This window comes from Dermacentor albipictus, chromosome 5, assembly GCF_038994185.2.
Source record: "Dermacentor albipictus isolate Rhodes 1998 colony chromosome 5, USDA_Dalb.pri_finalv2, whole genome shotgun sequence".
Taxonomy (NCBI): domain Eukaryota; kingdom Metazoa; phylum Arthropoda; class Arachnida; order Ixodida; family Ixodidae; genus Dermacentor; species Dermacentor albipictus.
This window is the reverse complement of record NC_091825.1, coordinates 51,322,642-51,337,302: the sequence shown is the minus strand read 5'-3', so window position 1 is coordinate 51,337,302 and position 14,661 is coordinate 51,322,642. Positions and strand designations below refer to the sequence as shown.

Genomic DNA, 14,661 nt, shown 5'->3' with positions numbered 1-14,661 from the left:
TTCCTACTAATATACGATTAAATTTATTTCTATGTTTTCATTAGCTGTAAGAAAGAATCTTGAAGATTGACTACCAGTTGACTACCAGCTCTTTTATTCACTATAGAAAAATTCGGAGATTCTTCTTGCTGTTTTATAGCTGTGGTTATTTTGACCTACTGTTGCAGAGTTGTGGATGTTTTGGACGTTGAAGCAGCACAAATGCCGCTGCAGCTAGCACCTACACTTACGTCATACACACTCCCACCAGTACCGCTGGACATCCAAATGGCTGTTGAGAAACATCGTGCTGGGATGCACTTTGAAAAGAGGCAGCGACTCATCCAGTGGTTGTTTCATGACCTCTGCTCATATGGAATGTGAGAGGCAGTTTATATACTTTTGCGCACCTTGTTTTTACAATGCTGTTATCTTGTTGCACTGGATGGCCTTCTTACAGTAAACTTGCAATAATTCAAACTTGGATATTTTGTAGTCTCAGTTAATTCAAACAAATCTTGTATTTTTGTTTGACCCACTATGTTTTTAATGTACTTAAAAGCCGCTTAATTCAAACTGCAGCATTTGGTTAATTCTGCTAGTTCAAACTTATTTTTATTGTCCGTACCGGAAATATCAGCTGCCTTTGTCACTTCAGCCGAACATTTGAGTGCATATATCTTTCAAACAGCTGAAAATGAAGCTGATTGCCTGCCTGCAGTTGTCAAAGCTGTCAAAACCATGAGGAGAAAAGAACTGGTTGCCCTTGCTGGAATAGAAAACTTAGTTTTGAAGTCACAAGCTGCTAAAAGCCGTCAACAATTTGCAGTTGATTTTAAATATGCGAATAAATGAATATTTCATTACAGTATAGGCTAATATGTTTCCCCAAGTCATGTTTATGCTTGCATGTGATAATTCAAATGAAATTCTGGGGTCCCCTTGAGTAAGAATTATCTGGTCTACTGTATAGTGCTAAACAAAGTGAGCCTCCTGTTTCATTTTTTGTAGTACACACTGTTTCTTAGCATGTATGTGTGCAAAAGTGTTGTCAATGCAAGCATGCAATGTTGCTCATTCAGTTTTGGCCAATGTGCAGTAATTGTAAACTGACAGCTAAGAGAAGTATGCTTGCATGAGCATGCAGGTTCATATACAGCCTGTTCCTACTTAGGGACTATCTAAAACAATGCAAAAGATAATCATGATTCAACTAACTGATTTTGATCATTAGGTGTCAGCTGTGATGTAAAAGTTAACAGCACAGTTAAGAAAAGTTCAGCAAAGAACTTAAGGTATTTTAGGACACATGTTGCTTGCATTTGTATACACATCCTTGGATTGTGCCACAGAAATGCACTTGACATATCCCAGTCACGTGAGCAAATTTAGTGACCCTTCGAGCGAGTTCACCTCGCTGAGTGTCGCTTTGCTGGCATGGTACTAGAAATCAAAATAATTCGTAATTCGGGATTGATCACAATGACAATCTACGAAGCCATGGGGTGTCGAAAATGAACATTTCCAGCTTGATATGGCTTTGCTTTTCTCGCAAAGGCGCTCGTAACATTTGAAATCATGAGAAAAAATTATCTTGGAATTAGTGCACTCTTCAATTTATTTATTTATTTTTAGCAATCAGCATTTATTTATTTTTAGAACCCAAGACCACAAGCTGTGAATAAATAGTCACTTTTTCACAAAGTAAAAAGGCACGACACTAATATACTCAATTTTGGTGCATAATAGGAGCAACAGGTGGTCAGGCAAATGAAAGTTACACTTTCAACTTTCATAGCCAGCAAGTCAATCTGTGGCATTAACACCAAAAAATCAGTCCTGTAGCACTGTAGCGTTTCTGGTATTGCTCCCACTACCTCAATTAAGTCAGAAATTTGTGTTGTGTGAGAAATGCCCATTACCTTAATCAGTAAGCACACTTGATTTTACTGATTTTTACAGTGCCTCTCTTTGTGTTACTTGCAGTAATTACACTATTAGTAGAGAATGTGTACGCTTTCTTCTTTTGAATTTTGATACACATGGCTCGCTGACCTCTCTGGTAACACTGGTTTTTGTTTAGGCATCCAGGAAAGCTGTATGAGGAAGCAAGCAAAGCGCTGGTAGCAAAATACCCCAGTTTGGCTGACAGCACTGGAACTGGATATGTAAGCTTTACTTTTTACGTATTGCTGATTTCTACTAAGTAATATCTGCAGCAGTTCGTCCTTTGATCATAATTTTTTTTTCTTCAGCAAAATATAGTAAGATAGATGGAACATGTTATGTTTATGGTAAAATTTTACTTTCACGTGCGATGTGCCTGTAGTACTGCCACGGTGTTTTTGTTAGTGGCACAGCACTTTATCTGTTTGAAAAATTATGGCTTATCAGTGACTGCTGTGCAATATCGTTTCATCTGTTGCATTTGGTACTGCACAGAAGTATGCCTTGGCCAAATATATTTTGCACATAGCTTTAGTTCTCCCATAGCTGCCGCGATTACTAGCGGGTACATTCACATGTAGGCTTTTGATTAGCTAGCATGTGCACTGCCAGCTCTCAACATGGCTGGTAATGAGGTCTGTGTTGTTCATCTCATGCACGTAATGTGAACACCTGAGAGAGTATTTGCATGTTACAGTGACCCGTAGCACCTTGCACATGCCCTAACCACTCTGAACATTAATTTGCGTATTTTAATTTCTTGATGCATGCTTTAGAATACCCCAGTAAGCAAAACGTTATTGAAAGCAGCACAGTGCTTTAGAAAAAAATGCACATTTTGTCTTAATGTTTCAGAATGTTTCAAAGCAATGCTATCAACTGGCAGATCTGCCAATTTCTAGCTCTGCTTTGCAGTAATAACCAAAACATATTAGTAACCATATTGTGAGATGTAATAAAATGTTGACATTTTGAACTTTCAGGATTCTTGGAGGGAATCGTTGCGCTTCAAGGCGAAGTATGAAAGGAGAAAGATAAAGATACAGCATGGAGAAATTGTGCCTACCAAATGGACCCCCACAAGTACATTGGCCAGTGGCGAGACAATGGCGAAAAGAATGAAAAGACCTACTGCTGTAAGCATCAGTTGCCTGGCGTTGGCATGTAACATCATTTAGTTTGAAAGGTGTCTGGTACATTTTTTTCTTTCTTAGGTTGTTGAAGTGTGGGATGGCGAAGATGAGAGCAGCATCAGAAGCCACATTGCTTCCATGAAAAAGGAGCTTCTGAAACCAAAGGCGAACTTTTCATATGTCACAGATTGCATGTTACGGACATTCAGAACTCGACGGGACTGGATTGAAAAGGAGTGCCCAACAATCCAGGCTATCACGGATGAATATCCAGCTCTGAAATTAAGCGCCATGGTAATTACTGCTGTGTTTCTTTAAATGTATTGTTGTATGCTTGGTTACCAAATACATTTCCTGTACTGCATGGGGGTGCAACATACTTCCATACGCATTCTGGCCAGGTTTGTGGGCTCTCCTACAGTGTTGCAGAAGGAGGTGAAATAATGCGCAGTCATAAAAACTGCTCTAATGGCACATGTAAAATTTTTAAAATCTGGGAGTGCAATGATTGTGTTTTATTATTTAGGTTTCACTGTAGCATCAGTGTTGTACTGTGGAAGTTTTACATGTTCACTATAACTGCCTTTGAATAAGTTTAAGTCATAGTGCACTTATGTTCTGTTTAGTAAGCATAATAGTATTTGGACTGTACTGTTTGCATTCATTGTGCTTCCATCAATCTTTCTTTAACAAATTGTGATTTTAGTAGTTGCACGAATGCACCATTTTTAAGCGTTCTGAAACACTGCAGTAATTGGAATGGCTACGTACTTGGCTTGCTGGAATATGAACACAAGCTAGCCTTCTCGGGGTTAAATGGCTATGTGGCCCTCCAAACAACTCTGTGCTATGTCACAGCTACTTTGGGCAGCCGAACAAGGTTTATCACAAGTTTCATGACAAAAAAACTATTCCAAGGACTCATGCTCGCTGTTCACTGCTTGGATCCTGTGAGCCATTAGATAAAAGAGGAGAGGAAGAACATGGTGTCCTTTGATATAAGGTATCCCTAAAATTTCCCCATCATTCATTGGCATGTTAGTTGCTTGCAGAAAGGCACTTAGAAAATCTTTCTCTTATACTTTGCATGACATATTTGTGATATGGAATGCCATGGCTCCATGCAATGCATAGTGATGCCATGACCAGTCCTTGTACGTGCAATGGACTTCTTGGGTGCAATCTTGTACGCGTTCCAAAATAGAACGGAGGCGGTCCGTTCTTTACGTCACGAAATAGGCGGTATGTTCCATTCCGTTCGTACAATAGCAGACGACACGGAATGATTGACAGCAGATATCACGTCACAATTGATGTCATGGCGCTCGGCACAGTTCAAATTGACGAATCATATTTGGCTCGGTGGAATGAACCGCCTCCGTTTTATTTTGGAACGCGTACAAGATCGCACCCCTAGTCTACGCAAAGTTTAAGTGTAACTTTCAAAAAAGAAACTAAAGCTGCTGCCTGCCTCATTGCTTTAATTGTATGCTCATAGCCTGTTCTCTAGTTTTGAAAGCTGCTAGGGTATTTTGTGGCATTATAATATTTTAGAATATTTCAGGTGAATGCTATTGTTCAAGTAGCTTATCGTCCAATTTGCACCATGTAAAGACTAAGTTAACCCACTTGTTAGCTAGCAGATAACACATTCCTAGTAGTTCTTGCAGCATGCATTTATTTCCATCACGGTTAGTTTTGTGCGTTCGAGCTGTAGCTCAAGGCTTCCAATATGAGTTGCGCAAACTGCTTTAGGCAAAATACACTGCTTGTACAGCCAGAGAATTTGAAAACAATCAGGCTGTGAGACGAGGGACTGCAATTTTTTTATTTTCTTTGCTTTAGAGCAAAGGGCTAATGTAAGGACTGACCATTTTATCTTTTATTTTTCCTCCATTAAGCTTCACAACGAGTTTATGCTGCAAACAGGTGTTGACCTGAGTACAACACTGCGACCCCTACTGCGTGCTGTTGCAAAGAAGGTAATTGAAAGAGCCCAGAAGAAACGGCATCTTGAGGCATTTCTTGCGGACTTTAACAGTCGCTTGGAGGCTGTCACCGAGGACAAAAAAAATGGTAAAGAGGCTGTTCTGCTTGATCATTCGAATTCACTAATATATGTTTAATCATGATGATCATGCTGAGGAAAGTGTAATTAATGAGTGAACTGAAGTAAAGGTATGGCGAATGTCATCCGTGTGGGAATAGTATAGACATAGAACATGATAGCTTATGTAGTGGATCAAACTACTCACTGGAGGAGCCATACTTGCCGGTTTACAGAGAGCGTTTGCACTCCTAAGAGTCCTGTTGTTATGAAGAAACTGCTTACCTGATCTTAATGCTCCATTAGTGCATCTAACAAATAACCCTTCATAATCTGCTATGTAATGATGACGGAAACTCGCTAACATAAGGAATACTAGGATGTCCACATCGTTTTATAGTAATTGTGAAAATTCCTGTTTTATTAGAAAGATATTTGAAAAATATATTTTCTTTTGTCACTACTCTACTCATTTTCATGTCGGTCTCGGAAATTACTATTTGCACACACCCGCTGTTTAAATATATTTTCCAGACATCTCCAAGTAGGTGCTGTGGGTATAAACATTTAAAAGGCCAAAATTTGCAACAAAACAGAAAGGGATTCTTGAAATTGGTTCTTTTTAATTAGCTGTTTGAAGTATTGACATATGAATCCTAGATAGACATGCCTTTAAGGTGCAACGTATCGTTTGTCAGGCCTACTAATGTCATGGCTACTTATCCTGGCGGGGCGACAGTGTATTGCTTTGGTGCTACCCTGTTTGACCTGCTTACATTCAGCACTTTTCCTTCCATATTTGATGGAGACTGCTGCAATTTGTTTGCTGCCCTGTCTCGTTAAAGAGCGCAAGGAAGCATTTTTGACAACTGTAAGTGCACCTGAACTGTAAGCAGTAAGTGTAGTGAGCTGTGGGATAAACCACGCCACTTTAGCACGGTTATGACTCAGGCTCAATTCACTACTTTATGGCAAGTATTAGCACTCTTAAGTGGAGCTGAAGGACATCTAAGTTACCTCAAAGATTCACTGTTTCCTAGTCTTGCTTATGTATAGCTAGTGACAGGTCAAAACAGTAGCAAGGGCTCCTCAGAGACAAAATGTTCATGTGTCAGTGACTTGCCTTGAGGGGAAGCCTTAGTCTGAACATCCTGTCAAAATACATGGGAAGGGAAAAAGTTTTTCTTGGCAGCCACTGCTCCAATGTTAGCAAAGGTTGCTCCATTGAAAAGAAAAAGTGAAAATCTAGTGACTAAGCGATTATTTTCTTTTGGTTGTTTATATACTTTATACTTGTGCTCCACAAGTTTAACTGGACAGCACTGCTAAACATAATGGCAAAGACAGAAAATGACAGGACATGTGCTGTACTTGCAAACAAACTTATTGAAGAGGCCTTATGTACATCCAAAAGGATCAGTATGCAAGAAAAAGATTGCACATGTAGATGTACAAAGCCAATAAAAAATGATAAAAAAGTGATAGAAAGTGATAAAAAAATGGGGAACTAAGTATGAAACAACACAAATGTAAAAAGAAAAGAAACTCGGGAGACAGGTTAAATAATGAAAAGAACACATAATGTCATGCTACATTATAACTTGGTGGCCAAGGTAGTAAATTTCCTTGGATGAAAGGGTCACTAAAGCCTGGCTAATGCATTATTCCTTTAATCTGTACGCATGGAATGCTTCAATTATTTCTCTTGTTAGTTGCGACGACATGAGAGGATAATAGTATAATTGAAGGTTGGGTTACGGCGGCATGAACGACAGTGACTTTGCAAATGGTAAGGCAGTGCAGACAAAGGGAATAAGTGGTTGTGCTCTTTGGTGGTGCACTGGCCACTCTGCAATTAAGGGACACTAACAGCAGATTTACCACTCAATCCTCCCATGCACTGTCAAAAGATCTGCCTCTTCAGCTGGCAGCATCACTGGGTTACCATCGTCGGCACCTTAATAACTTGTAGGCAACAATGTAAGCATGATGAAGCACGTCGCTGGCGTTGCCTCTGTAGCGTGACGTGGTCAGGGGGAACATGCAAGCACCCACCGTGTTTGCTCAGTGGCTATGGTGTTGGCCTGCTGAGCATGAGGTCGCGGGATTGAATCCCGGCGACAGCGGCCACATTTCAATGGGGGCGAAATGCAAAAACACCTGTGTACTTAGATTTAGGTACACGTTAAAGAACCCCAGGTAGTCGAAATTTCCTGAGTCCTCCATTACAGCGTGCCTCATAATCAGAAAGTGGTTTTGGCACGTAAAACCCCATAATTGAATTTAACAGGCAAGCAATGCTCATATCATGCCTGAACATGCGTACCACCATACACAATACACACGCATAGAAAAGCTAAAATGCCGACTGGAAAACTGTAGCAGTGACTACCGCTAGACAGCTGAGACCTCTCGCACGTGTGAGTGATGATGATAACCATAATGATGAACAAGCGGTGCTCTTTTTTAGTTGGGTGCTGCAAAGTAACAGTGAAAATCGTGATGTAAAGGCGCCTTCAATCATGGAGGGGCCTATATAACAGCCTATAATGGCGGCCTTTGCTCCGGCTGCTGCACTGCCCACATGGCAAACTCTCGGAGCTGGCATCTGCAGGCAAAGACAGCAACCAAAATTTTGGAAGTAAACACGTCTTATACGAGAAAAATATGGTGCACAGCAAACTAGTCGTACATAGGGCATTGGGACACATTCGCACCCTTTTCATCTGAACTTGGCATGCTCAAGAGATTTTATTTGAACCAAGGCCCATGCAGTAATAATTCAACATATGTTCTTGAGCCTTGTCAGAATTAGTTGCTGCCACACATAAAATGCTGCAGTGTCTAAAAATGATGAGCTCATGCTTGTTTCACCTTGCAGATATTTTAACATGCGAGTTCATTTACTTGCAAGGGTATCTTCACTTACTGCTAATGCTTTTAAAATCAGTGCATCTAACAAATTGTGTCACTCAGTATTTGCAAATTTTTTCTTCGCAGGATAGGAGCACTGTGCACAGAGTGCCTACCGTGATATGCAGTGTTGATGCATGGGACTCGACACCCTTTACGGTCTCTCTGGAGGATATTGCGATTGAAGAGAACACGCTGCCAGAAGCCCTGTCAACATTGTTCACCCTTTATTGGGCGTTCGACATCGTGTTTGCAAAAGGGGTGCGCAAGACGCTAGAAGTCATCGCTAAACTTTTGGATCTACCAAGCAACACGCACATGTCACCCCTAGCGCGTGTCGCATACACCGTGTTAAAAGCATGCTTCAATTGAGAATTCATACATTCATAGTTGCAAAAGTGTCCTCTGTTAAAGACATATGTATTGCTTTATTTACCTACTTCTGGGCCAGGCGCGCATTTTAATCAGGCTTTTTTTTGCCTGTCTTGTATATTATGTATTAATAAAACATATTTTATTGCATTTTTCATTATAGTCATTTCTTGCCTCTTATTTCCGGTGTCTGCCGAAGTAGCAGAACACTTTGGAGATATTCATAGCACATTTTTAATGCAGAAATTGCATTGTACGTCGTCGTATACGAGGCATGCCGAGGGACAAAATGGCAAGTTTAGTCCACTAGGTGTAATTCCTGAACTTGATCCCTGGGGATGAACAAATCATCCCAAATGGATCATCCTCGCTGTTAATCTGTGTGGACTAACCGTTCATCTCGTGGGGTGCAATGGCATGCGGACTAACCGTTCATCTCGTGGGGTGCAATGGCATGCGGACTAACCGTTCATCTCGTGGGGTGCAATGGCATGTGGACTAACCGTTCATCTCGTGAGGTGCAATGGCATGTGGACTAACCGTTCATCTCGTGAGGTGCAATGGCATCTATAGCTTAATCTTTGCCCCGTTGCGCTTTTCTTGTTGTGCTGATCGCCAAAGCAATGTCCTTTTTTGCGCCATTTCCCTAGAGTAGTCGTCAGAGACACTGTAATTGGTCCCTTTCAGTTTGCTGCATTGTTTGAATATGGCTGCTTTTTCATTATAGTCATATACCTTCATAATAACTGGTCTGTGTCCCTCTTTTTTCCTGCGACCAATCCTGTGAATGCGCTCCACCGACGAAAAAGTGACGCCAAGAGTATCAGAAAAAAATTCCCTTCAACACTTTTTATGAGAAGCATATTACTAGAGCTCAACCCAGCTCCTCAAGCGCGGCGGTGTCACCTTCAATACCACGTGACACCATGACGTCACGACAGAGGAGAAACGGGGCTCCAACTCGCGCCGTCGCTCGCGGCGTCGCGGCGGTAAATAAGCAGCTGCGCTTGCCTCTGCTAGACACTCACGAGGTGAGATGCCTCCTGGAGACAGAGCTGCTCGTTGGAATGAGAAGCGAAGGTTGCGGTGTGCTACAGAGACTGTTTCTAGGTGGCTTTGCTACGGCGCAGCGACTACGCGCCCCGCATCGGACGCGGTGAGCGTCGCGCAACGCAGCGTTCGGCGCGACAACGAAATGTGCGCCTGACCAAGCGCCGCACGCCTGAGCCCATGCCGACGACACCGGCTTTTCTGCGGCACGAGCTCCTTAACGCTGTCGCATTAAAATAAAGCCTAGTATGCTTCGCATCCTGGGCTTAACTTTAGCTAAGCCACAGCCATTTTTTCTTCAATATGCTTTCATGTCTCGTTAATACTCTCCGGAACACCGAAAACAATCAGATTATTTCTTCGTTCTCTGTCTTCCAATTCAATCAGTCTTTGTTGGTGTTGGTAAACTGTGTGATGAAGATGTTGAACAGTACTTTCAAGGGTAGTTAACTTGCCGCTCAGCTCGGAGAAAGATTCTAGTTTTAGTTCAATGCCAGCTAGTCTAGCTTCCATCTGTGTCTGCTTGTCCAGGATTTGCTGCAATAACTCCTGAGTTGTTGGACCTGGATTGGTTTCAACGCCCCCAGATAGCATATGTGAAAGGCGTGACCATAACACACTGAGCATTTCAAAAATGTTCACTGGGAGCGGCAGTATTACAAGAAAAGGATCATTTGAGCAAAAACGTGATACACAAGTGTAATATCCAACCTGCAAGATAATCTATGCATGTTTGAACGACGTGTTCAACGCCGTACCGCCGCTCCCACTGAAGACGGGTCGATGTAGGGGAGCTTTTATACGCTCGGTGTCAGGTGACGTGCCCCTGCCGGGGTGTATCCGAACGCTTTCCTCGGTGACGTCACAGTGAATGACGAAGGATGATTCAGGCAAGGCAGGAAGTCTGTAGCTCGTTCCTTGCGAGGCATTCATAAGCGGCACAATCTTCAAGATAATCCGTGCATGTTTGAACGACATGTTCAACGCCATACCGCCGCTCCCACTCGCACTGCGAACTTGCGATTCGCTAAATATCATCAGCGAATCGCAGTTAATAAGGTATTTTCCATAAACTCTTATCCCCAATACTTCCGAATACAGGTGTCTGAATACCTCCTGTAAACACACTGTGAATAGCATTGGAGAGATCGTATCGCCCTGCCTGACGCCTCTCTTTATTGGGATTTTATGGCTCTCTTTATGGAGTACTACGGTGGCTGTGGAGCCGCTATAGATATATTTCAGTATTTTTCCATACGGCTCGTCTACACCCTGATTCCGTAAGGCCTCCATGAGTGCTGAGGTTTCGACAAAATCAAACGCTTTCTCGTAATCAATGAAAGCTATGTATAAGGGTTGGTTATATTCCGCACATTTCTCTATCACCTGATTGATAGTGTTAATATGGTCTATGGTTGAGTAGCCTTTACGGAATCCTGCCTGGTCCTTTGCCTGACAGAAATCTAAGGTGTTTCTGATTCTATTTGCGATTACCTTAGTAAGTAGTTTGTAGGCAACGGACAGTAAGCTGATAGGTCTATAATTTTTCAAGTCTTTGGCGTCCCCTTTCTTATGCATTAGGATTATGTTAGCGTTCTTCCAAGATTCCGTTACGCTCGAGGTCATGAGGCATTGCGTATACAGGGTGTCCAGTTTATCTAGAACAATCTGCCCACCATCCTTCAACAAATCTGCTGTTACCTGATCCTCCCCAGCTGCGTTCCCCCTTTGCATGTCTCCCAAGGCTTTCTTTGCTTCTTCCGCCGTTACCTGTGGGATTTCGAATTCCTCTAGACTATCTTCTCTTCCATTATCGTTGTGGGTGCCACTACTACTGTATATATCTCTATAGAACTCCTCGGCCACTTGAACTATCTCATCCATATTAGTAATGATATTGCCGGCTTTGTCTCTTAACGCTTACATCTGATTCTTGCCAATTCCTAGTCTCTTCTTCACTGTTTTTAGGCTTCCTCCGTTCCTGAGAGCATGTTCAATTCTTTCCATATTATACTTCCTTATGTCAGCTGTCTTACGCTTGTTGATTAACTTCGAAAGTTCTGCCAGTTCTATTTCAGCTGTAGGGTTAGACGCTTTCATACACTGGCGTTTCTTGATCAGATCTTTCGTCTCCTGCGATAGTTTACAGGTATCCTGCCTAACGGAGTTACCACCGACTTCCATTGCACACTCCTTAATGATGCCCACCAGATTGTCATTCATTGCTTCAACACTAAGGTCCTCTTCCTGAGTTAAAGCGGAATACCTGTTCTTGATCTGGAATTCCTCTACTTCGCGTCTTACCGCTCATTGATCGGCTTCTTAAGTTCCAGTTGCTTCCGTTCCCTCCTCAGGTCTAGGCTAATTCGAGTTCTTACCATCCTGTGGTCACTGCAGCGCACCTTGCCGAGCACGTCCACATCTTGTATGATGCCAGTGTTAACGCAGAGTATGAAGTCTATTTCATTTCTAGTCTCGCCGTTCGGGCTCCTCCACATCCACTTTCGGCTATCCCACTTGCGGAAGAAGGTATTCATTATCCACATATTATGCTGTTCCGCAAACTCTACTAATAACTCTCCTCTGCTATTCCTAGTGCCTATGCCATACTCCCCCACTGCCTTGTCAACAGCCTGCTTCTTGCCTACCTTGGCATTGATGTCGCCCATTAGTATAGTGTATTTAGTTTTCACTCTAACCATCGCCGATTCCACGTCTTCATTGAAGCTTTCGACTTCCTGGTCATCATGACTGGATGTAGAGGCGTAGACGTGTACAACTTTCATTTTGTACCTCTTATTAAGTTTCACAACAAGACCTGCCACCCTCTCGTTAATGCTATAGAATTCCTGTATGTTACCAGCTATATTCTTATTAATCAGGAATCCGACTCCTTGTTCTCTTCTCTCCGCTAAGCCCCGGTAATACAGGACGTGCCCGCTTTTTAGCACTGAAAATGCTGTATGATGGTCATTCAATCATCGTTATTCCAGCTTTGTCACCTGACTCCCGTGACGCCGTCTTCACCGCACTTTTTACGCGTACCCATAGGCCAAGTTGCCTAAGAGCTCGGGCCGCAATATTTATGTGTCTGTGGGCGTGATGCTGTCGTGTTCGTTAAGACCTCGTCATTGCAGCTTCGTCAATCACTCCTCGGCATGCCTGTATCGTTACTCTATCGTCTTCATACAGGTTTCGGGGTTCAGTCGTTGTTACAACATTATCATCATATACTGGTCGTCATTAGGTTGTTCTGATACCGTTGTCATGCCATCGCTGTCATTCTGTCGTCGTCACACAATCATCGTCATGTATTCGTTGTCATACCATCATCTTGATGCCACCATAGTTATTCAATAGTCGTCATTCTTACGTCATCATCCAACTCTCATCATGCCATCATCGTCACAAAGTGAACATATAATTGTCTTGTCCTCATCCTCATACCGCCTTCGTAGTTCCAGCGTGGTAAATTTTTCTTTGTCATTCAATAGATGCATCAAATTTTATTTCGATATTATTATGCACAAGTAACAAACACTTGTGGGACCTATAGCCGAAGGCTAGTTGAAGGTCCGATCAATAAATATGAAAGAAATCCTAGCACAGCAAGGAATAAAGAGATAGAACTAACAATTGCAAATACGTACAAGGTCTTTCATTGTAATTTCACGTCAACAAAAGGTAGCCCAATAGAACAAAAAGTAACGTACCTCAGAATGCCAAAAAACAGTGTAAGGGACAGAATTCAAATATAAGAGAGTAGGTATATCAATTTTGTTGTGCACCATGATGCGGATATCTTTTACGCACCTCAAAAAAAATGCTAAACAGTTATCTATTAGTACTGAACTGGTTGATAAACCATAATATTTGAATTACATTACGTACACAATAAGCAAAACCAGGGCAATATTACATTTTAATACACAATAAAACAACACAATATCGTCACACTCGTTACTTAAAATAAGTAGCAAATAGTGTATAAGATACATTGGTTTTTCCTTTTTACAGATCTATCAAGGAAGTCATGATTACTCTGCCTTTAACAAAGAAAAAATATCGTTTCAGGGCGTTAGGGAAGCTCGAGCAATTAATTATTCCCGCTGGAAGTTTGTTCAAGGTAATAATGCCTGTGAACTGTAGCATGCGCTCTCCGTATACATTGCTAGACGGTGCGAGATTAAAATGGCCTTCATTTACATTTCTTCTACAACATGATGACGAGTAAAATATGCATGAATTGAATGGGTGGTTGAATCTAACAACCTAATAAACAAACAATGAACTGTTCTTGTGACGTAAGCAGTCGAACAGTACTATTTAGTATTGGTGTAATAATGGGGCCTTGTCATTGCAATACTTAGAATAAGACATAATTCTAACTGCGCGTTTTTTGGAGCTTCATAAAGGGATTTAAGAGGAAGCTTTAGCTCGGGCCCAACTCCGACGCGGCCTATTCAAATACATGTTTAACGCAAAAACGTTTTTCTGAGCTAAACCCTGGACCAATTTTAATAAACTCTGTTGCATTTTAGAGACAAAGTTACATTCTAGTGATGGTTGCAAGCGGAATTTCTCTTTAGGGCCTGAAATGTGTTAAAAATATTTTCAAAAATTCGCAAGTTTGAAAATAATAGAAACACGAAGTTTGCAAATTAATATCTCTTCATCAAAACAGATATCGCGGTTCTGTAAAAGGCACACATTGGATCATTAAAAGCGCACAAAATGAGTATGTCATTTCATATCTTACGTGAATAGCCGTGTATGTTGTGTACAAGGGTTCTGCAAAAGTTGTATTTCCATATCTCTAAATTTCTTTTAAGTTCATATGTAACATATAAATTTTGTTCCCTTCAGATGCGCTATTCCATGCAATTCATGGAACTGTGAAATCATTTTTCATTGCCGAGTCAAACAGTTGAAAACTTGATAGTTTCGTATTCCGAATTTTTTTTTTATTTTCGCCCATTTTTAATAAAACGATTGACGACCTAATTACAATATACGAAATCAACAGTCACTAAATTTTAACGTTTTCTTTCAAATGCAACAAACCTCGTCAAATTTGGTTCAGTGGTTGCCGAGAAACACGAATTCTCCTTTTAGATGTATTTAGGTAGGTGCACCCGAGCTGAAGGTTCCTCTTAATATGGTTATATGGGCGTATAAGCCCATCCCCATGAGTCGATGCGATACCTCAAGTGACTTTCA

The 14,661-nt window shown here is 41.5% G+C and overlaps 1 long non-coding RNA gene across 1 annotated transcript; it reads left to right on the top strand.

Annotated features, from left to right (window-relative positions):
• The first annotated feature begins 202 nt into the window (after positions 1–202).
• Positions 203–2,966, top strand: LOC135899198 (uncharacterized). Its single transcript, XR_011514807.1, has 3 exons — positions 203–359; positions 2,063–2,147; positions 2,910–2,966. It is a non-coding gene; the product is annotated as an uncharacterized lncRNA (long non-coding RNA).
• The last annotated feature ends 11,695 nt before the right edge of the window (positions 2,967–14,661 follow it).